The sequence below is a fragment of the Lissotriton vulgaris genome, chromosome 2_1 (genome assembly GCF_964263255.1).
Source record: "Lissotriton vulgaris chromosome 2_1, aLisVul1.2, whole genome shotgun sequence".
Lineage (NCBI taxonomy): Eukaryota > Metazoa > Chordata > Amphibia > Caudata > Salamandridae > Lissotriton > Lissotriton vulgaris.
Window position 1 is genome coordinate 162,014,918 of NC_141687.1, and position 25,514 is coordinate 162,040,431.

Below are 25,514 nucleotides of genomic sequence, written 5' to 3' on the forward strand. Positions count from 1 at the left end.
TCTTGGATAGTCAGTTGGTACATAATGCCCTTCTCCCGGTCAATGTGCAAATCTCGGATGGTGCCGGGTGGATCCTCACGTGGCTTCGATGAATCCATTCCTTTTTGGCTATTCGGGCAGCTGTGGGTGAAAAGTCAATTTGCAAGTGTTCGTTGAATTTGAGGTCTCTTCTCTTCTGGACTGCTTCCTTTACAAAGATGTGTGTCCCAAGGCAGATAGGCGGAAGTTCATTAGAAGTAGGACCCTTGTTCTTTGTCTTTGATATCTGAATGGAAAGGAACTTTGAAGCATGCATTAGGGCACATAAATGAACAAACAATTTATCTTTCACAATATCAAGAAGGCCCAGTGTCTTGTTTTAAGTCTGGTGGAGAGAACAACCATATTCATTGATATGTCAGTGACAAGCTGGTGAGGTGTGAGGTGATGATCAGAACTGGGAGTGTTTCTAAGTGTAAACAGAGTAATGGATAGGTAATATAGCCATGTCTTTCCAATTGGGCACTTATCTTACTGATCTTGGCTTTGAACAGGCCGTTGAGGTGCTCACAAATACCATTACTTTGGGGGTGATAGGCTGAAGTCAACTTATGTTTTTTATAGCTGGATTAGGGGAATGCTGTTGACAACATGAGGCATTAATGAACAAAGAGTTGTATATGCTCATATGTATTGGGGATGAACCAGTCTGTCTGCAAAGTTGTGGACATGATATCACGAGGGACATGTGTAGGAAGGTGCAACTAAGTGAGTGCTACTTGCAAAAGCCTTCCTGTCATCGTCTGTCTGTAAATAAATAAATAAATAAAATCTGATGCATCCTGTGTACTCCCCTCTTCTTCCACAACTCCTTTTCCTTAGGTGGGGCACTTTCCCTGTATCTCTCTGAGGTGCAGTTGTGCAATGAGAGCATATTGCTGTGTACTATCAATTGTGTATGGAATTGATGGATCCTTGAATGTGTTGTCGTGGTGACATAAGCAGAAAACCGGAAATACACTAACTCTATCCTCAGCTCCATGTTTGAGTGCTGCAAGTAGTGCCACTAACTCTGCTGCTTGTGCTCAGTAATGTGATGGCAATGCTATCTGCTGTACAATGTCTAGAGAGTCTGAGAATTTATTCTGATGTGCTCTGACTACTGCAGCTCCTGTGTATCTTACTCCTGTCTCTTGATCAATGGTAGAAGAACCATCAACAAAGTAGACTGTACTGTCTGTAAGGCAGAGCAATTGTATCCTGCCGGCACTCTTGCTCTGTGGTGCTACAGAGGAGTATATTTGTCATCAACATATTTTAACAGAGTGCTGCCACATAAGGGGATTCTCCTTTTGTTATGTTATGTTATGTTATTTGGGTTCTTCTATAGCGCAACGGCTACTCCAGTAGGAGTGTCCCGGCGCTTTAGCGAAGAGGTCCTTGAGAAGAGGAAACATAACTGCAGAATAAAAGGAACAGCGAAGTTAACTGGTAAACAGCCAGGTTTTTAATGCCTTTCTGAACGACATCAGACTAGGGGCCTGTCTGAGAGAAATGGGAAGCTCATTCCAGGCGCGCGGGGCCAGGTAATGAAAAGAGCGCCCCCCTTGCCTGGTTCGCTTGATGGACGGAACAACCATTTTAGACAAGGAGGCAGATCGCAAAGTTCTGCTCGGCTTGTGAAGAGCAAGGCGCTTCCTAATGTACCTAGGGCCTGAGTCATGAAGGGCCTTGTAGGTCAGCGTCAGGCTTTTAAAGAGAGCCCTCTTGGCTATAGGAAGCCAGTGCAATTCCTTCAACAAGTCTGAAGCACTAGCTCGTCTAGGGAGTCCATAAATAGCCCTGGCAGCTGAATTTTGGACTACTTGAAGTCTCCTCACAAGATATTTAGGGAGTCCTAGATAGAGGGCATTTGCATAGTCCAAACGCGACCCGACAAGTGCTTGGACAATGACCCTTCGATGGTTCATAGAAATCAAGGGGAGGAATTTCCTGAGCATCCGCAGGATCCCGAAACATTTCCCCGAAAGACAGGATATTTGAGGCCCAAAGGTTAACTCATTGTCAACAATAATACCTAGATTTTTAGCCTTGGTACTTGCATTGACCGGTGGAAACAGGTCTTGTGGCCACCAACTTTTCCAGTTTGGTTCAGAGACACATCCAAAAAAAAGCAGCTCCGATTTATCGGAGTTGCATTTTAAGCCGTGTCTTTTGAACCAATCAAAGACTGCTTCTAGGCAGCCTCTGATGCGGATCCCATCAAACACCTCATTCTTGTCGTATGTGAACAAGAGCTGGGTGTCGTCAGCGTAAGACACGATCTGAGCGCCGAACGACTCCGCAACCTCTGCAAGGGGGCCCAGAAAGATGTTAAAGAGCAGGGGGCTAAGAATAGACCCCTGAGGGACCCCCACTTCCAGAGTTGCCATAGCTGCGGAGTGAGGTGGCGCCCAGATCGTTTGTCGACGGCTAGCTAGAAATGATTTGAGCCAGTTCCACGCCGTTCCCCGGAGACCACAATCCCAGAGTCGAATTAGGAGGGTATCAAGGGGAACGGTGTCGAACGCCGCCGACAGGTCCAACATGACCAACATGGCCTTTCCTCCAGTATCCAAGACCTCTCTGATGGCAGTGGTGACTTCAAGTAGTGCGGTCTCTGTGCTGTAATTCGCACGAAACCCAGATTGAGTGGGGTGCAACAGATTGTTATTCTCGATGAAGTCAGAGATAGATCTGTGCACATGTCTTTCCGCCACCTTTGCCAGAGCAGGGAGGAGAGAAATAGGCCTGTAGTTGGCATGTATGATGGGATCCAAAGCTGTTTTTTTATGAGGGGAAGAATGAGAGCACTCTTCCAAGCCTGAGGGACTACGCCAGAAGACAAAGAGGAATTAAGAATGGAATTGATGGGGCCATTTAGCACAGGGGCTATTTTGTTAAGGCAAGAGACCGGGCAAGGATCTAGAAGAGAGCCCGACTTCAAGCTTGTCAGATGGTCTAATGAGGCAGCAAGGCTCAGCTGCGGGAATTCCCAGAGGGTGGGTTGTGAAGAGGAGAGGGCACCAAGAGCAGCATCCTGAGGCTGTTTTGAGTAAATGGCAAGAGAGGCTTGAATAGATGTTATTTTATCTACAAAATAATGTGCCAGTTCAGTCAGCCAAGGTTCTGAGTGAGACTGAGCAGAGATGCCTAGGGACGGAGAAGTAAAATCCTTGACAATTTTAAAGAGTTCCTTACAGGAGTTTTCAGATTCGTCTATCCGACGTTCAAGATAGGATTTTTTTCCACTCAAAATCATCTTGTGGTAAGATCTAGTTAAGTTTTTAAATTTTTCTTTCTCAAGAGGATTGTAGTCTTTCCTCCAGGCTCTTTCTGCTCTCTTGCAGTTTTGACGGGCTTCTCTAAGCTGAGATGTGAACCAAGGAGCAGAAGGACGTTTGTTTCCGGGTTTAGCGGCTTTCTCAGGCACGAGATCCGCCAGTATAGTCGTGAGCCAGTCAGTGTAATTAGCTAGATCGATTTCCACATTACCTGACAAGGTGCAGGGTGAACATGACATGGCCTGTAGTAGCATCTCATTAGAGAGCAGATGAAAAGGCCTGGAAAGTCGTTTAGCAGAGGTAGTGGGATTTGGTCTAGGGGGAGGGGTACTTAATAGGAAAAAGGAGATTAAGTAATGATCCGACCATAATACTGGCTGAGGAGCAAGTACATTAATAGGGACGGTGGAAAAAACTTGGTCCAGAGTATGGCCCTTATTATGCGTGGGATCATGAATGAAAGGTGTAAGTCCTAATGCTGTTGTGACCTCCATGAGTTTCATTGTGTCAGGATTTGTGGCCTCATCCATGTGTATGTTTAGGTCGCCTAAAAGTAAACAATGTTCTGATTTAAGACATGGGACAGAAAGTGCTACCTGTAATTCATCCAGGAAAGAACCTAAGGGACCGGGAGTTCTATATACGAGAATGCCGGTACATGCCTGGTGGGGAGACAAATGAAGTGTGAAGCCGAGCGCCTCGGTGTCCTGAATATTGTCTATCGGGAAGGTAGTGCAGTGTAGCTGGTTGTTAACTATGATAGCCACACCACCCCCGCGCCCAGATGTTCTGTCCCTCCTGATAATGGAATAGTTCGGTGGGATGGCGTTGACTAAGTCAGGGGCCGAGGTATCACTAAGCCAAGTCTCTGTGAGAAAGAGGCAGGATATATTAGAGTTATCGAGCAAATTCCAAATATCTAGCGCATGACAGCCTAGGGAACGTGTGTTAAGGAGTAGGCAGGTGGTAGTGATAGGTTGATGGATCAAAATCGGCTTGTTGTGTATAGGAAAGCGCCAACCGCACTCAGTGCAACCTTTCCTACGGGCGCGGCAACCAGGAAAGACAGAGTGGCAGCGACCTACCGGAGGACGCATATTTAAGAGGGTTTCTGAGGAGTAAGAGAAACACATAGCTCAAGCCGAGAAGAGTAAGGCACCAACCAAAGGTAAATGCCAGCCAGCCGTCCTGCCCCATCTGCTGCCGGAACGCTGACGGGCGCAGACGGGCTGACTCTGGCGTGACACCGGCGCTGAGGAGGCGCGTCCGCAAACGCGACCGCTAGCGCGGAGAACGACCGTTTCCTTAAGTACAGGAGACTGGAGCGCTCTCACTGCTCTCGCCCCCTCACCCAATATGGCCGCCGTAGAATCTGTTTGCTCTGCACCTCGATCTTCAGCCCTAAAGTCGGCTGGGATCGTCAAAACAAGGCGAAAATGGTGCCAAGTGGGTGCAAGGTGTGCTGAGTGCAAGCAGTGTGAAAATTCAACAATTTAGAAGTAAAATTCTGCGATTTTTAAAAGTACAAAAACGTTGCATGCAGTAGCTCTAAATTGCTCCTAGCGTGTTCTGATGACAGACAAAGTGTTGGCAAGGCTCTAGCCATTAACACGGAGGTGTAGCTGACTCGCACAACCACAGCCCAAAGACCTGACTGCTGCTCGCCGGACCCGCTTCGCGGGTCCCGCATCGCCCTTGAGGATTGCAACAACACACTGCTCTGGACCTAGCGCTGAAGCGCTGTGAAGAGGGAAGGTGAGGGCTGAAACGGCGACAGGGCTGCGAGCGTGAAAACCGGGACTCCGTTTCCCAGGAGTCCCTGTATGACCACTCACCATCACCTGGTCCGCTCTACCTGCCTGGCCGCCCGTCCCCTGATCGCGAAGGAACTAAAACTGGGCTCTGCCTGTGACTCTGCAGGATTCTCCTATTGCTGCCATTAACACGGAGGTGTAGCTGACTCGCACAACCACAGCCCAAGGACCTGACTGCTGCTCGCCGGACCCGCTTCACGGGTCCCGCATCGCCCTTGAGGATTGCAACAACCAACTGCTCTGGACCTAGCGCTGAAGCGCTGTGAAGAGGGAAGGTGAGGGCTGAAACGGCGACAGGGCTGCGAGCGTGAAAACAGGGACTCCGATGCCATGTGGCCCCAATATAGAGGGCGAACTCTTATCTAAATTAGAGATCATGGTTAGGTCTCTTCTACTCCCCTTATTTGAGAGAACGAGGATGATCAGTGCAAAGCTAGATAAACTAGGTGACCAATTAAAAGGAAATAAAGCTGTTCTGGCAGAACTAGTAAAAACACAGGTCACAACGAGTACTGGAGGTCCCGCTGTGACTTGTATCCTGACTACAGAACAACCCTCAACTAGTACCTCCAATGTGAATACTGGGACTATAACGGGGAAAAAAAAGTGGTGGGTAAATCCTCAAAAACTTTGCCCACTAAAGAACAATCCACCCAACCAGTAAAAGGCCATCCGAAACAAAGGGAGTCCGCAACCGCTGAAGAGAAAAGGGTATCCTTGAACAACACCACATCTAATAAAAATAGATTAGAGAACCAGAACGGGGAACAGCCCACACAGCGATCCTATAGGCACACGCTCAGAAAAGTAGACCTACCACCTGAATCTGCCCCCTTTACTATTATTATGACAGGAGTACCCAAATTAGCAGAAGGGGTGAGGGAAAACCATCATGCCCTAAAATATAAAACAATCCATTGGCTAGAACAAAATAGACCACTCCCTGCCCATGTAGATGGAGAAATCCTAACCGTGAGGCGCGCAAACTGGGTGGGATCACGACCAAAGGACAGGAAAGGGGACGTAGTAATTGTAAATTTTAAGGACCACAGAACCGTGAGATGCATTGGAGATTGGTAGGAGGCAAGAGAGGGGGAACCCATCTCCACCCACTATGTTAGTTATTTCTATCCAAGAGACCCATCATCCTACCAAAAAGCTAACTCTGTAAGAAGGAACCCCTTTCAATGGAAAGAAGTGGGCCACCAACCTCTTTTCCAAAACCCTCACAATCACCCAAGTTGGCCACTATCGTATAGGGGGTTTAAAAATAACAGCTTCCCAGCACAACAGGGATTTAACCATCCCACCTTTAATCACTTCTCAATGCTCTATGGGTTAGATGAAGTGGACTGACTCATCCCGACCACAAATGGGGGTGAGGGCCCTTTATCAAACTTATTCCCCCAGAAACTACTAATATAAGAGGTGCTGATATAATGGAGGATGATACAAATAAGGAAATGATGGCATACGATCACCAGCATGTAGCTTTTAATCTGGCACCCCTGGAACTGGGAGAAACCCTGAATCTAGAGAACACACTAGGCACTAAAATAGGCTTCCCAAGGGAGAAGAGGCAACTGATAGTAGATAGTTCTCCCCTAGAGGAGGCTCCCCCAAGTGAGGTATTGCATGCACATAAAGGTGGAATGGTATCACTCTTGTTTTGGAATATAGCGGGACTTCGCACAAAGATTGAGGATGATAGTGCCATAAATTTTGTTAAAGAATATGGGGTTACCTGCTTACAGGAGACTTGGGCTACCTCGGAACAACACTTGATGGGCTATAAAACGTATTTTTCCCCAGCAATAGCAGCTACTCATGGAAGGGCAAAGGGCGGTCTGACCACTTTCATAGCAAATACCATATCTGGGCTGAAAGTTACGGTCCTCCAAATAGAACCAAATTATCAACTACTAAGCCTCTCATTTAGGAAGAAGGAGACTGTTCTCCTGGTAAATTTTTACGACAATTTAACTGGTACTGAGGCTGTAAAAATAATTGGTGAGCTCAGTCAAAAACTCGGCAAATTGATAAATCAAATGAAACTCACGGGCATACCGAGTATTATCGGGGGGGGGGGGGATTTTAATCAGCACCCTTGTCCTAAAATTAATACCAATATCTGTGGTTTAGCGGATAATCAAGATGAGCAAATTGTCCACTTTAACCACTCTATGGTAGGAGACTATTTAAACGAAACTCTACCCGAATTAGGCCTAGTGAAAACAAATGAGGTAAAAAATTCACAGGGAGGATTGGATCCAACTTATTTAGGGAGAGGGTGTGAGCCGACTATAAATTACATCCTAGCCACCGCTACATCGGTAAGCAAATTTAATGAATTTAGAGTATTAGTAAACTCCCTAAGTGATCATGCGGCTCTGGGTGTGAATCTATCTTTAGAACAGGGCCAGCTCTCACACCAGCTCATAATGACTGTTCTTGCCCAGAATAATTTACATCTTTCCAAAATGAATGGTTACGCTCTGGGCTGGGAAAAGATAGATCCAGCAGAATTAACAGCCAAGGTGGTATGTGCGGTTTATCCGGCCATATCGAAATGCCTAGATACTGACATAGGGGAAGAGGAGGTTCTCCAAAACTTCGATTTAATTCTGGAAAATGTGAAAAAAGTCTAACTGTAAATAAGAAAGGGAACAGGGATATAAAAAAAGGATGGTTTAACCATAAATGTAAATTGGCCCACAAAAACCTAAAAAGAGCACTTTCTAATAGACCTAGAAATAAGGAAGAAATAAAGATGCTGAGAAGGTCCTATAGATTAGCCTGTAAGGAAAGAAAATTAGAACTGAAACAAGCCTTGTGGAACCAACTACATGAAAGTTCCCTGAATAAAAACAGCGAGACATTCTGGAAAGTGATAAGAGCCCCGTTTCTAGCAGACAAAAAAAAACAACCATCAATAGAGGTGGCTATAGAGGGACCTGCATGGGTGAATCATTTAAAAAAAATCTTTGGTAACAACCCAGAATCAGATCTTGCAGGGGGGACAAATAGCAATAGTAACACCCAACAGCTAAACTCTCTTCCAATCCCATTAGTATTTACATTAACTGAAGTTATTGATGCAGTAACGGCTAGTAAAAGTGGGAAAGCCCCTAGCCCAGATGGGGTACCAGTGGACTTTTTTAAATACAAATTAGATTTGTGGGCCCCAATCCTAAAAAGGGTATTTGATTCCGCTATGAAGTGTGGGCTACCTAAATCCTGGACCCAATCTATTATGGTCCCCATCTTTAAGAAGGGTGAAAGACAGGATGTCACCTGTTACCGTCCAATCTCACTCCTGGATTCGCTGGGGAAAGTCCTGGGCAGAGTGGTTCTCCAGCGTTTACAGGAGTGGGTTGAGGACGGGGAGATTCTTTCCAACATCCAGTTTGGCTTCCGAGAGGGTTTCGGAACAACAGAGCAAGCCCTAAATCTGTCATTAATGATGGGGGAAATATGTCTCAGCAAAGCGGGGCAGGTTATATATGGTCTATGTCGACCTGTCCGCACCGTTTGATTGCGTTTCCCATTCAAAACTATGGTCTATCCTCACTGAGATGGGGATAGATCCGGCCCTCGTAACCTTCCTGAGAGAGCTTTACTCAAACGCCTCTGCTAGAGTACGTTTTGGAGTAAACGGCGAACTATCTAATTCGTTCGCGGTGGAGCGTGGTGTTAGGCAGGGTTGTGTCCTGGCTCCCTTTCTCTTCTCCCTCTACACAAATGGCCTTGAGGTTGAGATGTTGAGGGGGGGTCAGGACCTTCCTCGAGTAAGAAATCGGCTAATTCCCGCTTTATTATATGCGGATGATGCCGTGATTCTCGCACGAACACCGCGTGAATTACAGAAGGCACTAGATAGGTACGCAAGGTTTATGGGCAGTTTGGACCTGCGCATAAAAGTAAAAAAGACCTACGTCATGGTGGCAGGAACTAAGAAAAAGGGGGAAAAGGTATCTTCCTTGACTACGAAAGGATTGAAACAACTGCCCAATATCCATATCTTTGCATTATGATGGATGAAAAGATAAACTGGAAACCAGCCATAGAAGCTCGAAAGCACCAGTTCCTACGAGCAATCGCTGCTCTTAAAACTTTTTCACAAAAACTAGGAAAGAGACCACCAGTATAACTGCTCCATATCTACAAAGCAAAATGTCAATCTACCGCACTATATGGGGCAGGACTTTGGGGACACAAAAACACTAAATCCCTACAGGTTGCACAGAATACCTTTCTAAGATTCCTGTTGGTAGTCCCCAGACGTGCATCTACCTATGCCTGCCCTATGGAGCTAGGCATTCCGCATATAGCGGACCTGGCAAAAATACAACCGCTCTTGCTCTGGCGACGTATCTGGACCACAATGAAAAATACCCTATCCAAACAGATAGTAACAGATTGTATGTCACTGGACTATGTGGGAAAAATTTAGTGGCTCATGTACGTAAAGAACTTCCTCACAGATTTGGGGCTTAGTAAATATTATTCTGCCCCGGAACTAATTGGTGAAATATCCAGAAAAGATCTAAAAAAAGGGCACTGAACCATGTGGAAGAGTTACGAATTTGCACTGAGGCGAGAAAATCTTCGGTCCAACACTCCATCGCAGTTATGACCACCCTGGAGATTGAGCCATACCTGACATATGTCCAGTCACAATTCGAGCGCTTCCTATTGACAAGGTTTAGAATGAATATTTTTCATAGACTGGTGGCATTTCCGATAAAAAACAGTTGGGAAGAGTGTTTAATAGTGTGCCCATGTGATGACACATTAGAACAATCCACCATGCACACCTTTCTGTTTTGTAAATTTTACTCTGCACACCGTAAACTTTGGCTAATCCCACTCTTAAGGAAAACGGGTCTAAGAAGATGTCGCCCCGCCATGTTGCGTTTGCAATTTATTGAATCAGAAATAGTTTGTAAATATATAGCGACTTTTTTAAAATGTATTTTTAAACATAGAGTAAATCTTTGACCAAAACCCTGTTGTATATTTTAGGAAAAACGTGAGAAACTGAAAAATTGTTCGATAGGTCTAAATTTCTTTTTAAAAACTCTTTAATACCAAAATCGAATTAGGGGAAAGATGATCTTTTTATGTTGTAAAAATAATAACTTGTTGACTGTATATGTTATGATATATTTGCTGAAATTCTTTTATGTTTTTTTATGTACCTTGAAAACCGAATAAAGATTTACTTACTTACTTACTTGCTGCCACATAAGAAGTTTGACAAATCATCTTTGACAGCTCTGTTGAACACACTGGGGGACTCACAGTACTTTTGATGTAACCTTTTATATGTGAACTGCCTATTTCAAAAATGAAAATCCGTATAAATACTGGCTGTCAGCGTGCAATGGGACACTAAAGAGGCCATCCTCAGGACTACGATCGAAAACTACGGTATAACTTGAGGAATTTTTGTTTGACAGCCATCATTCTGGTCGGTGGTATATCAGGAATGGAGAAAGTCATTGGGTCGTTCTCACTGAAATATATTCTCATATTTAATTTGTCCATGAGATCACGTCCCAAGATATTTACTGGGGACTCTGTTGTGTAAAGTAGACGCTGTTGAATACATTTACCTCCTGTTTCTATTGGTACTGGCTCGGTGAAAGGGACCCTTGTTATTGCCCCAGAGAAATCTAGTGTGTTTGTGCTCTGGTTGGAGATGGGCAGTGCCCCCTCCTTGATACAGGAGAATAAAGCACCTGTGTCAATCAAGAAACTATACATGTTTTTGTTAATCATGACATGCACAACTGGGTCCTCTCTAATGTTTGTGAGACATGACAACAAGGGACACACTAGAGTTACCTGTGGGCTGTCCTAACATGAATATCCTCCAGCCTGGTACTGCTGGGTGGTGCCCTGTGAAACCGAATTGATGGTGGGCAGTTCTGTAGCTCCCTGTGATACAAGAGCTTGAGTCTGGGGCACCATTTGGTACACAGGCATGTGTTGCTGAGGTAGCTGTGGTTGTATGTGATGTGTTGTTACCTGTGTGTTACCTCCTAGTACATTTAAGGCACCTTGTGAAAAATTAGTGACAGCAGCCATTTCACTCACTGGTGTGGCTACCATAACTGCGTCAAGAGCCTCACTTTCCTTTAATTTTTGCTGTACTAATTTCGCAGCTGTGTTCTCAATAGCTAATTGCCTTGTTTGTGACATTAGATATCCGATGTCTGAGTCATCGGAAACTTCCGGCGCAGTTCGTTCCATAGCGCTGATCTTATTTTATTGAAAGGATCACCATCTAATTCTGAATTAGTGGTGGAAAATCTTGTGTCGATGCGTAAAAACATGTCCTCTGCATCCTCTCCAATCAGGGAGGTGAGCAGACTTTTCACATCCCAAATAGCCAATGACACACCTGTAGTGTTATTTTCAAAGGCTTGTATCCACTTTCCCGCACCCTCTGTGAGGGGTGGGAGTTCATTTTTCATATTTTCTTTGTCCGTTAGGTACCAAGTGACCGAGATGGGGGGGTCATTGACCTCTTCGGACAGCAGGGGCAGCTGGTGTGTTACCCCTGTGGGTCTTGTGTGACAATACCTGTGTGCGTATTTCTGCCAGACCCTTAGGCATTGGCGCATGTAGGTGTAGTTCCAATCGTCATCTCCTGCCTCCTGCAAGATACATTCTTCAGCAGTAGCCATTTCCTCTGGCTCAAAAGATCCTTCTCGGGGCCAGACATTCCTTTGAGGTGCATTAGCTTCTGTCCAGTGTTGGACAGGCCACATGAAGGGCTTGCTCCCTCCCCGCACGACCAGGCCCGAGCCCGGCCCCTCAGGTGTTACACGCAACCACTACCCGTTTCCCGTCTCCTATGGGACCCCTGCCCCTGAACATCTCCACCTCATGGGCCCGATCCCCTACCGGCCCTCTCGCCCGGCCTGGGCGCCATCTTGGACACAGCACCACGAGGCCGCGTGGCCTCCGATCGACCCTAACCCTGGGCCTGGCCAGGCCCCGACATCCCGGCACCACCATCCACCCAGGAGGTGAGCGGACTACTTGGCAGGTCAATGGGAGAGAGAGGTGTCGATGGCTCTCCCCCGCCAAGTGCCGATCGCCCCCAGCTCCCCCAGGCGCTGGCTCCACCCCCCTGCTGGGTGTCTGGACTCCCTCATCCCGGACCTCCCGACCTCCAAGTGCGAGGGTCCGGACATCAAAGGGCACCAGACCTATAACTGGGGCAGCTCCAGAGCAGGAAGGCAGTTGTATCCTGGAGTCGAGAGACGCAGTGAAGAACTCATCCTTGACGGACTACTGGCGTTGCCGTAGCCCTGCCCTGCGAACTATCGTCCTGCCTGCTGGCGCTGCCGCAACCTTCTGAAACCTTCATCGTCGTCGGGACCTGCTGGCGTGGCCGCGGACCGTTTGTAATCACCACCTTCATCGGGACCTGCTGGCTCCGCCGCGGCCCGATCATCTGAACGCCGAGCTCGAGGATTGTGAGCTATTTCATCTACCAGATTGGTAACAAGACTGTCCCGCTACCCTTTTCCCAACCCAGAGACCAGAACCGAGGGGACCCCTGAGTCCAGACCTCCTTGTACCATTGTACCGTACTTAAAGAATTGCTTATAAAGTATCGTTGAACCTTATCCTGTGTGGTGTACGTCTGTGGGGGGGAAGTTACTTGTCTGTACGATCACTGGAGATGGCTCTCCCCGGAGACCTCTCCCTCTATCCTCGGCCGACCCTCCCGGTCCGTCTAACATTGGTGGCCAGCGGCGCGATCCGAATCACCGCATAATCGTAAAGAGAGTAGCTCACCCCACGACGAAATCACAATGACAACCAAAGAAAGCGGATCCACCGAGAAATTCCAGATGGAGAAATTGGAAGAATACAGCCATCGTGAGTTGAAACAATTCTGCATTGAACTAGGTATCGCTACCACCGGTCTAAGTACTAAAGACGATTTCAAGCACGCCATTGAGTCTTGGGCAGAAACCGGGGCCGTCAGACCCCCGGACCAAAATGTCGCAGCAGCAGAAAAAGACACCACGGCTCCCGAGGAGCGAAGAACGGGTCTCTCGCAAGACGAGATCCAAGAACGAGAAAGAACCCGACTACATGAACTAGAAATGGCCCGGCTCAAAATGGATGGCGAACTCAAGTTAGCCGAACAAAAACTGAACCTGGAACATCTGCGGCTCCGAGAAGAACGGGAAGAGAAACAGAGACAAAGAGAGCTCGAGGAGAAGAGACTGGCGTATGAACATGAGCGCAAACTAGCTGAGATAGACTTACGCAAGCAGAACAAAGAATTAGGGGTGCCCGAGCAACCGCGCACCCCAGGGGCAACAGAAAAAAAGGTACACATCCCCAAGGATGTCGTTCGAGAATATTTCCGAGAGGACGACATACAGCAATGGTTCAAGGCCTACGAGATCGCTATGACCTCCCACCGGATCGATCGAAGCGACTGGGGAGCCGGTCTATGGGGGAGGTTCCTCAATGAGGGCCGCGATGCCCTGCTACAGCTCCCAGACCATCTGATGACCTCCTATGACCACATGAAAGCTGCCCTCCTCACCCGCTATGGGCTCACACCCGAAATGTACCGCCAGAGGTTCCGAGACTGCACCCGGATCCCGGGTACGACTTGGGTGGAATACGTGAACTATTTCAGCCGGGCCTTCGAGGGTTGGATCAAGGGAAGCAACGTAACGACTTACGAACAACTCTTCAATCTCATGGTATGGGAGCATCTATCAAACAACTGCTTCGTCGAGCTCAGGCAACACCTCCTCGACAGTAAATTGACTGATCCACGGCAGCTCGCCGCCGAGGCTGACCGGTGGGAAATCACCCGAGTGGGCCGAAATGGGTCCTATGAACAGAACCGGAACCACCACGGTCAGCACCGTCCCCGAGGAGGAGGAGGGGGCCAAGGACGAGGAAGAGACAACGCTCCGGCCGCCCCCGCTACCAGCACCCCACCCCCGGCCAACCGGGGCAACACCCCGGTGCGGCCGGGATACAGAGCCAATGTCACGTGTCACCGATGCCAGCGAGTCGGCCACTACGCAAACGACCCAAATTGTCCACAGAGCCAGACTCCGAGACCCCGCCAGATGGCTGCCGCCGCCCTGGGGGAAGAACAAATCTCCGAAGAACATGAAGAATGTGAGCAAGAACACCAAGAATGGGAGCCAGCCGCCATGGTTCTAGCATGCCTAGGGGGAAGAGACATGGTCCCGCGGGTCCCCCTACCCGCCAACACCCGGAAGTACAGTCAATGGGTGAACATTAATGGACGCCGGGCTGAAGCCCTACGTGACACCGGGGCCAGTGTAACCGCCGTCCGCTGTCACCTGGTGACCCCAGACAGATCCTGCCAAACATTCTCTGCCCTGTCCGTTCAGCCGACAATTCGGAGAGTCTATGTCGGATGGCCTGCGTCCCCTTCGAGTGGGGAGGAGTCTCCGGCATGTTGAAAGTGACGGTCCGAGATGACGCCCCCGTAGACTGTCTCCTGGGGAATGACCTTGAGAGTTCCCCGTGGGCCGCCGTAGAAAGGAGAGAGCACCTGGGGATGTTGGGCATCCCGGACTGGGCGTGCGTAACCACCCGGTCCATGGCCGCCCGTGCCATCCCCCGACCCGAAGAACCTGAATGGCCGGCACCTCCTCCCCCGGTCGCTCCAGTAGAAGACACCGACCGTGCCGTCCCCCCAGAACAAACTCCCGAGGGGCTCGTTCAGCCTCAGGACCTTCCCGGCCTGGATCAGTGGCGTCAAGAGGGGGGGCCCACCCAGGAACAGTTTCGCCAAGAGCAGAAGACCTGTCCCTCCCTTGAGGGACTCCGCCATCAAGCCCTCGCTCAGAGCGCAGGGGATACCTCCGGAACCCATTGGGTCTATTGGGACAATGACCTGTTGTACAGCGAACAGAGAATCGCGGAGTTAGGGGCCAGTCGAGTGCTAGTGGTACCCCTCCGCTTTAGAGACTTCTTGCTAAACCTGGCCCACGATGTCCCCCTGGCTGGCCACCTGGGTCAGGATAAAACCTACAGTCGCCTGGTCACCCACTTTTTCTGGCCCAAGATGAGGAACGATGTACTCCAGCACTGCCGATCTTGCCCCACGTGCCAAGCCAGTGGGAAGAGCGGCCGCAAGCTGAAAGCCCCCTGCAACCTTTTCCAGTGGTCACCACCCCGTTCGAGAGGGTGGGGATAGACATTGTGGGGCCCCTAGACCCCCGTACAGCACAAGGACATCGGTTCATCCTGGTACTGGTGGACCACGCCACCCGCTACCCTGAGGCTGTTCCCCTGCGAACTGTGACAGCCCCAGTAGTCGGCCGGGCCCTGATGGGGATCTTCTCCCGTGTGGGCTTCCCCCGAGAAGTCGTCAGCGACCGAGGCACAAACTTTATTTCAAAATACATGAAGTCCCTCTGGCAACAGTGTGGGGTCACCTACCGATTCACGACCCCCTATCACCCTCAAGGAAACGGGCTCGTTGAGTGGTTCAACCGCACGCTCAAAGGGATGATTGGGGGGTTGGAAGAGCCCCTCCGTCGCCAGTGGGGTGTGCTACTGCCGTGCCTCCTCTTTGCCTACCGAGAAGTTCCCCAGAAGTCCCTCGGCTTCAGCCCGTTTGAACTCTTGTATGGACACCCGGTACGAGGGCCGCTCAGCCTAGTCAAAGAAGGCTGGGAAATGCCCCCTCTAAAGAACCCTCCAGATGTTTTCAAGTACCTCCTAACCCTCCGCAACCAGACCCGACGATTCAGAGAGATGGCAAAAGCAAACTTGGAGGCCAGTCAGGAGGACATGAAAAGGTGGTACGATCAAAATGCCTCCTCCATCGAATTTGAACCCGGCCAACAAGTGTGGGTAATGTCCCCCACCGAACCATGCGCCCTGCAAGACAAGTGGACGGGGCCCTTCAAAGTAATCGAGCGCAAGAGCCCTGTCACCTATCTCATTGATATGGAATCTTCACGGAACCCTCTCCGGGTCCTCCACGCTAATAGGCTGAAACCCCATTTTGTGCGTTCAGAACTCAGCCTCCTGATGGCAACAGACAATGGAGCCGAGGAGGACTCCAAACCCCTCCCTGACCTCCTACGGACTCGGGAGAAGGACGGCTCCGTGGACGGGGTCCGACTCTCGGAGGCCCTCACCCTGGAACAGCGCCAAGGATACCGAGACCTCCTGCTGCAGTTCGCCACCCTGTTCTCCCTCACCCCAGGGGTCACCCCCTGGTGCGTACACGACGTGGACACTGGGGACAGTCCCCCTATCCGCCACCGGGCCTACCGCGTACCAGATCGGGTACGGGCCTGCATCCAAGAGGAGGTGGCCAGGATGCTCACGCTCGGGGTCATCGAGCCCTCCGACAGCCCATGGGCCAGCCCAGTAGTACTGGTCCCCAAAGCGGCCGCCCCCGGCGCCACGCCGGAACTCCGGTTCTGCGTCGACTACCGGGGCTTGAATGCGGTCACCAGAACAGACGCACATCCCATCCCCCGGGCAGATGAACTAATCGACCGCATGGGAGCTGCCCGCTACCTCAGTATCTTCGACCTGACGGCGGGCTACTGGCAGATCGGTCTCACACCCCGGGCCCAAGAACGATCTGCATTCTCCACCCCTGATGGCCACTATCACTTCAAGGTCATGCCATTCGGCATGAAGAATGCCCCAGCAACGTTTCAGCGGCTAGTTAACCAGGTCCTGGCGGGGCTTGAAGAATTCAGCGCCGCCTACCTGGACGATATCGCTGTGTACAGCCACCACTGGTCCGACCACCTCCACCACCTCCGAGAGGTGCTACAGGCCCTCCAACGAGCTGGCCTCACGATCAAGGCCAGCAAATGCCAAATTGGCCAGGGGTCCGTGACCTATCTCGGGCACCAGGTGGGAAGCGGTCTGGTGGCCCCTCTGCAACTCAAGATCGCTGCCATCCAGTCTTGGCAGCCCCCCTTCACCCAGACCGAGGTCCGCGCCTTTTTGGGACTCACAGGCTACTACCGGCGGTTCGTGCGAGACTATGGCAGCATTGTGGGGCCCCTCACGGAACTCACATCCAAAAACCAACCAAAGAAGGTCAACTGGACCCCAGACTGTCAAGCGGCCTTCGAGAAGCTGAAGGCCGCCATGTGCTCCGCCCCTGTGCTCCAGGCCCCCGACTACAGTCGGGAATTTATCGTCCAGACGGATGCCTCCGACCATGGCATTGGGGCAGTCCTTTCACAGTTGAACCCCGAAGGACTTGACCAGCCAGTGGCTTTCATCAGCAGGCGACTCCTGGCCCGAGAACAACGCTGGAGCACCATCGAGAGGGAGGCCTTCGCCGTGGTGTGGGCCCTCAAAAAGCTCCGGTCCTATCTCTTCGGCACCCACTTCCGGGTACAGACCGATCACCGGCCCCTGCAGTGGCTAATGCAGATGCGGGGGGAAAACCCGAAACTACTACGTTGGTCCATCTCCCTGCAGGGGAGGGACTTCACTGTGGAACATCGACCCGGGCAAGACCACGCCAACGCAGATGGCCTGTCACGCTTTTTCCGCCTCGACGAGGAGAGTCCCCAAGAGGATGGGTGACTCTCCCCGCCTTCAGCTGGGGGGGACGCATGTTGGACAGGCCACATGAAGGGCTTGCTCCCTCCCCGCACGACCAGGCCCGAGCCCGGCCCCTCAGGTGTTACACGCAACCACTACCCGTTTCCCGTCTCCTATGGGACCCCTGCCCCTGAACATCTCCACCTCATGGGCCCGATCCCCTACCGGCCCTCTCGCCCGGCCTGGGCGCCATCTTGGACACAGCACCACGAGGCCGCGTGGCCTCCGATCGACCCTAACCCTGGGCCTGGCCAGGCCCTGACATCCCGGCACCACCATCCACCCAGGAGGTGAGCGGACTACTTGGCAGGTCAATGGGAGAGAGAGGTGTCGATGGCTCTCCCCCGCCAAGTGCCGATCGCCCCCAGCTCCCCCAGGCGCTGGCTCCACCCCCCTGCTGGGTGTCTGGACTCCCTCATCCCGGACCTCCCGACCTCCAAGTGCGAGGGTCCGGACATCAAAGGGCGCCAGACCTATAACTGGGGCAGCTCCAAAGCAGGAAGGCAGTTGTATCCTGGAGTCGAGAGACGCAGTGAAGAACTCATCCTTGACGGACTACTGGCGTTGCCGTAGCCCTGCCCTGCGAACTATCGTCCTGCCTGCTGGCGCTGCCGCAACCTTCTGAAACCTTCATCGTCGTCGGGACCTGCTGGCGTGGCCGCGGACCGTTTGTAATCACCACCTTCATCGGGACCTGCTGGCTCCGCCGCGGCCCGATCATCTGAACGCCGAGCTCGAGGATTGTGAGCTATTTCATCTACCAGATTGGTAACAAGACTGTCCCGCTACCCTTTTCCCAACCCAGAGACCAGAACCGAGGGGACCCCTGAGTCCAGACCTCCTTGTACCATTGTACCGTACTTAAAGAATTGCTTATAAAGTATCGTTGAACCTTATCCTGTGTGGTGTACGTCTGTGGGGGGGAAGTTACTTGTCTGTACGATCACTGGAGACGGCTCTCCCCGGAGACCTCTCCCTCTATCCTCGGCCGACCCTCCCGGTCCGTCTAACACCAGCCTGCCAAGTTATCTGAGAATGGATCGACATAATAGTCCGACCCTTCTCCAAGTACTACTATCTAAATTGGCGTCAGACCGTTGGTCAATGGCGGTCTTGGCCTGTTAAGGGCACTGTGGTGCAGTCCTCTAGATCTGGCTGTGCGCAGGCGTGCTGTACCTGATACATCATATTTTTGTGGGATGTCCTCAGGTCGCCCTTCGTTACCTAACACTATAACATTTTCTATCTCTGTTCTTTTCTGTTTATTCCACCTATTTTCTGCTCTTTCAAGCACATTTGACAGGTTAAAATTGTCTAGGTCTAGCTGTGGTGTTTCTAGCCTACGTGGTGTAACTACTGGAGGTGATGCCTGCGGTATGAGCATAGGTGGTGGTGTCACCTGAGTGTTATAATTAACGACTGTAGACAGAGCTTGGGATACACTTAAGTAGTTGGCTGTGAGAGAAGCTGCTGTGTTGCTCTGTGGTGGGGCTGCACTTTGGGCTTCCTGATGTATGTCTATCCATGGCACTTGCTGTGGGATGATAGTTGGGACCCCACCACTGTGGGACCCTACTAGGCTTGCAGCACCCACTAATTCATTGAGTGCTTGTTGTTGCTTCTTTTTAAATTGGCCCAAGCCACCCATCAGTTCGGTCATTCTATCCTCTACCCTGCCTACGTGTAATGACAGTTGCTGGAGTGTTGCTGTATTGCCAGTGGACCTTCTCTAGTACTGTTCATATGACATGTCCCCTTCTTCTCTACCAGTTCTTTGGTATGAGTCGTGCTCTGTCCTCTTCCTGCTAATGTCTCCCTCAGTTACTACCTCAGAGGGATACTCTTTCCTGTCCCTATTTTCTTCATTAAACTATAGCAGGTGTTCTTCCTTTCGCTTGGGACCAGTGTTAAGGGGCTGCCACTCATTCCAGTGTGTCTGTGTATTGTAATGTTGCTGTCTAGGGGATCGGAATGGGCCATAATGTCTTGTTCTTGTTCTTGATGGATTATGTTCCTCAGTGACGGATGTGGGGGCTGGGCGGTCGAGTCTTGGGAGTGAAGTCTGGGAGCTGTACTTTGAACCGTCAGAGGCCCCATTACTCTCTTGATCCTCTTCCTGCTGGGGGCCTGCTGAGTTGGATGCATGTGTAATTTTTACTGTAAATAGCGTGTCAATTTGACCTGGTATTCCTGACGTGGCACCGTGCATCACCGGGCCTTGGGAAGTTAGGGATATCTGGCCCTGTGTACTCTCTGGTCTACTGTCTCGTAAATCCTCTGAGATGTCTGGGACTGAGACATCGTCATGGCCTATGGCTGCCTGGTCACTTGATAAGTGTTCTAGGTCGGTCTTGATAACCTGTCCTGGATACATGCCATCTGCATCATAGGCTGGTGAATTTGCTGTGGGTGTTGGCATTATTCTTCTTCTGCCTTGTGTGCAGAAAGACCCTGGTCTGACCATGCGTCAATTGAATTTTGCATTCAGGCACCTAGGAAGAGAACTCATGCTACCGATAACACCCCTGGCCTCTTCAGACAGTGGAAGAGAGTCACCACAGATGGCTTCGAAGCCTCTTTTGTATAGCCACAGATATTAGAATCTGACAAAATTGAAGATGCGCTTGCCAAGTACAACTCGGCAGTTTCTAGTGCCGTGGACCAGTTAGCCCCTTTGAAATCCTTCCCCAGTGTGCCAAGGCTCCCCAGAAACCCTGGTATTCCCCCCTACTTCGTACGCAGAAACAAATTTGTAGGAAGTATGAAAAACGATGGCGTCTAACTCATGAGGAGGAGGATAAAGTCCGGTTTCATGAGGCCCTGGCCGATTACCATGGGAAAATTAGGGCAGCACGTAAAGATCACATAGCCCTACAATTAGCTCAGGCCAAAAATGACCCCAAGGTGCTATATCGCATCTAAAAGTCCTTTACGGACCCTAAGGCATGCGAGAACCCGATGGTCCCCACACAAAAACTGTGCGATGATATTGGCACCTTTTTTATACAAAAAATTGAGACCATCTACGAGAAAATTGTTCAATTGGGGGAGCAATCTTCCACCACCATGATTCCCGCAAAATCAGGGCAGGTAGTCAATCAACTGCTGGGAAGCTTTCCCACGGTGACACAGGTGGAGACTGAGTCATTGATCCACTTAGTAAAATCTGGATCACCTCAGGATCATATGCCGGCAAAAATCACCACTTCTCTTGCCAGCCACCGGTCCCCCTCCATTGCACATTTCCTAAATCTCTCCCTGCGAGAAGGTTTGGTCCCTTTGGAATGGAAAGCAGCACAGGTTATGCCTATCCGTAAAAACACCAAGGCCCCGCTAACTGAGTTTTCCAATCTCCATCCCATTTCTCTCCTCCCTTTCCTGGGCAAGCTTTTGGAGAAGCATATAAATACACATCTTTCTAACCATGTCGAACGGACTGGCAGCCTTGATTCATCTCAATCAGGCTTTTGCCCTAAACACAGCACAGAATCAGCCCTTCTAGAAGTAACCAATAACATCAGGATGACCCTGAACAGAGGCCACTCCATGATTCTGGTGCTGCTGGATCTGTCCACGAGGTTCAACACGGTTTCCCATAAGATCTTGCTCAGGAGATTGGTGGAGATCGGACTCAGAGATTTGGCCCTTCAGTGGTTGACGAGTTTTCTTTCTTCTCGCTCCCAGGCGGTTAACCTTGGCTCATATCGATCAGCCGCAACAGAACTGTCCAAGGGAGTACCACAGGGCTCCTGTTTGAGTCCGACTTTGTTTAACCTCTATGGGGCTCCCTTGGCCAATCTGTTGCGGAACAGTGGGTTTATCCCTGTTTTTTATGCGGATGATGCCCAACTGCTTTTTCCATTTGTAAAGTTTACTCCATCAGTGCAGGCCACCTTCTCCTTGGGAATGAGAAACATCTCTCAGTGGATGAGGAGTAACTTTCTTCAGTGCATTGTGGGGAAGACGTAAATCATGCTTTTCGGTGAAGCTCAACTACTGTGGACCCCCGATTGGTGGCCCTCAGACCTAGGCACTCCCCCTGCCCCAAAAACCTGTGTGAAAAACGGAGGTGTTCGCCTTGAACAAACCCTCACTATTTAAGAGCATGCTGCTCAGACAGCCGGCTCGTGCTTCCATGTGTTGGATCTACTGCGTCATATCCTTCCTCTGCTCCCTGATTCATTTAGGAAGACGATAACCCAGGTGCTTATAATAAGCCGCCTGGATTATTGCAATAGCCTTCTGCTGTCTGCCAACACGGCCGCCCTTAACAGACTACAGGTTGTCCAGAACACGGCGGCTCGTCTGATTCTGAATGCACCACCAAGAACGGCCTCTCAGCCTCTGCTTTACCAGCTTTACTGGCTCCCGATGCAGAAGCGTGTACAGTTCAAGGTTTACTGTGCCATTCTCAAGGCCTTGTCCAATTCCGTCCCTTGCTATCTGGCAGATAAATTTATCCCCTACACACCACGTCGGCTTCTCCGCTCAGAATCCAAACACCTCCGCACAGTGCCTAGAATCAAACGAGCCAGACAAGGTGGGAAGGCCCTACCTCTTTTGGGCCCCTGGCACTGGAACAAGCTCCCTGTGCAACTAAGACAATGCACGGAACATCTTCACTTCAGGAAACAGCTTAAGACCTTTCTGTTTACCTCCAATCCGTAGCTGTTAGTTTATCCCTCACACGCCCTCACGCAGCCCGTCTAAAGCACAGAGATACCCCTTCGGGGGTCGATTCTGGCACTTTATAAATAAATAAATAACTAAAATAAAATAAATGCTAAGTGCCAGATGAGGGCAGAGTCAGGTTGTGTACTTGGGCCACCTTGTAGGTGGAGGCCAAGTTCAACCATTGCAGAGCAAAATCCAGACCATAATGGACTGGGTTGTTCCCAGACTCAGGTCAGAGCTTTCTTGGGCCTGACTGGGTACTATAGAAGCTTTTTCAAGGGTATGGATCCATTGTGACACCCCTAAATGACTTAACTTTGAAAAGAATGCCTAAGAAAATTCAGTGGACAGTAAGCTGTCCAAAGGCATTTGATGACCTGAAGCAGGCCATGTGCACTGCACCAATTCTGCAAAGTCCTAACTACTCCAAAGAATTCATTGTCCAAACAGATGCATCTGAGTTGGGGGTAGGGGCTGTGCTGTCACAATTGAATGATGAAGGTCAGGACCTGATAGTAGCTTTTATTAGCAGAAGGCTAACCCCTAGAGAGAAACGTTGGACAGCTATTGAGAGGGAGGCCTTTGCTGTGGTTTTGGCTCTGAAGAAGCTGAGGCCATACTTGTTTGGCACTCACTTCACTGTTCAGACAGACCATAAGCCCCTCTTATGGCTAAAACAGATGAAGGGTGAAAACCCCAAACTTTTGAGGTGGTCCATTTCCCTACAGGGAATGGACTATACAGTGGAACATAGACCTGGGAGTAACCATGCCAACGCAGATGGACTCTCCAGATATTTCCACTTAGAACATTAAGACTCAACTGGTCAAGGTTAGTTTAATGTCCCTGCGTTGGGGGCGGGGGTAGGAGATTAGGATCTGCTTACTAAGGTTACCCCCACTTTTTGCTGTGTTTCACTGATTTATCAACTTTAGTCTGGCTGGAGCCCTGCTAACCACAGGACCTCAGCCTTGCTGCTTCCTCTCTAAATTGATTGTATGTACATTAGGTACACTCCAGATTGGTTACTGGGTTACCCTTGTGAGTCCCTAGTATATGGTACCTTAGGTACCAAGGGCATAGGTACCCCAGAGGCCTACCAGCGGCTGAAGCATGTATTATGCCACCCTAGGGAAGCCTTCCAAAATGGCACCAGTGGTCTGCTATTGCAGCCTGGGTAAGGTGGTACTTGTATCCCTTACTTAGATATAGTATACCTATATCTACCTATTGTTGGACAGGCCACATGAAGGGCCGCTCTCCCCCGGCCCGACCAGGCCCGAGCCCGGTCACGCAGGTACCACACACCACCATTACACGTCCTCCGTCCCCTCAGGGACCCCTACCCTCGAACATGTCGACCTCGTGGGCCCGATCCACTGCCGGCCTGCGCGCCCATCCTGGGCGCCATCTTGGACACTCCACCACGAGGCCGCCTGGCCCCCGATCGACCTCAACCCTGGGCCTGGCCAGGCCTCAGACATCCCGGCACCACCATCCACCCAGGAGGTGAGCGGGCTACTTGGCAAGTCAATGGGGGAAAGAGGTGTCGATGGCTCTCCCCCGCCAAGTGCCGCTCGCCCATCGCCTCCCGGGCGCTGGCTCCACCCCCCTGCTGGGTGTCTGGACTCCCTCATCCCGGACCTCCCGACCTCCAAGTGCGAGGGTCCGGACATCAAAGAACACCAGCCCTATAACTGGGGCAGCTCCAGAGCAGGAAGGCAGTTGTATCTTGGAGTCGAGAGACGCAGAGAAGAACTCATCCTTGACGGACTACTGGCGCTGCCATAAGCTCTGTCTCGTGCACCATCGTCTTGCCTGCTGGCGCTGCCGCAACCTTCGTAACCTTCATATCCTTCATCGTCGTCGGGACCTGCTGGCGTGGCCGCGGACCGTTTGTAACCATCATCTTCATCGGGACCTGCTGGCTCCGCCGCGGACCGTCGTTTCCTTCGTCCATCTCGGGACCTGCTGGCTCCGCCGCGGCCCGATCATCTAGAACGCCGAGCTCGAGGATTGAGAGCTATTTCCATCTTTTTGGTAACAAGACTGTCCCGCTACCCCTTTTCCCAAACCAGAGACCAGAATCGAGGGGACCCCTGAGTCCAGACCTCCTTGTACCATTCCATCGTAAACTTAAAGAATTGCCTATAAAGTCTAGTTGAACTTTAACCTTGTGTGGTGTCCGTCTGTGGGGGGGAAGTTACTTGTCTGTACGATCGCTGGAGACGGCTCTCCCCGGAGACCTCTCCCCTTATCCTCGGCCGACCCTCCCGGTCCGTCTAACACCTATATATACAGACACATAAAAAACCTATAAGTCACTCCTATGGCAGGCCTTGACAATCCTGAAGGCAGAGAGCTTGGTTTTGTGTGAGAGGGTGCCCAAGCATGAGCTGAGCCCCTCTGCAGCTTTCGGAATTCCTTCCTAATGGCTGTTCTGTGATACAGCCTTACCATATACTTTTAAGTGCATTATAACCTCGCGGTTAATGCCAACTTTGGAATGGCTACATCAAAACGTGTCGTGTTTGGTGTCAAACACTTTGGAATACTACCCCCCGCCAGTTCTGGCGGTGGGGGTAGCATTCCACCCTTCTAGAGGGAGAAGTCATGTGCACAACTACTTACCCGGTAATAGTTAAACAGAGCCCCAGCATCACAAAATAGATGCTGCTGCCACAGACACGAGTCTGACCTCCTGCTGCTAGATGAAACTCCAGCAGGGGAGGCTTGGACAATAGGTTTCCTGTCCAGGGAGGTGTAACCACCTCCCCAGACAGGCTTTATTGTATTGGGGCAGGGTGTGTGCATTCAGTGAATGCTTTTCAGACACTGCCTGGGGCACACAAGGTGTCCCTGTGCATATCCCAGTTCAACCCAGTTGCAGGGGCGCTCATCCCCTGCTCTGGCGTGAAACTGGACAAAGGGGAAGGGGTGTAACCACCCCCTCCCCAGGTCCTCCCATAGGTGGGACCTTAGAGTTAGTCCAACCCCTAAACTCAGTATAAGTATAGGAACCCAGTGCCTAGGACTTCAGATTACCCTGGACGAAACTCTGCAACATATATCTTGGACCTTCAACATTCTATATCGACTAGAA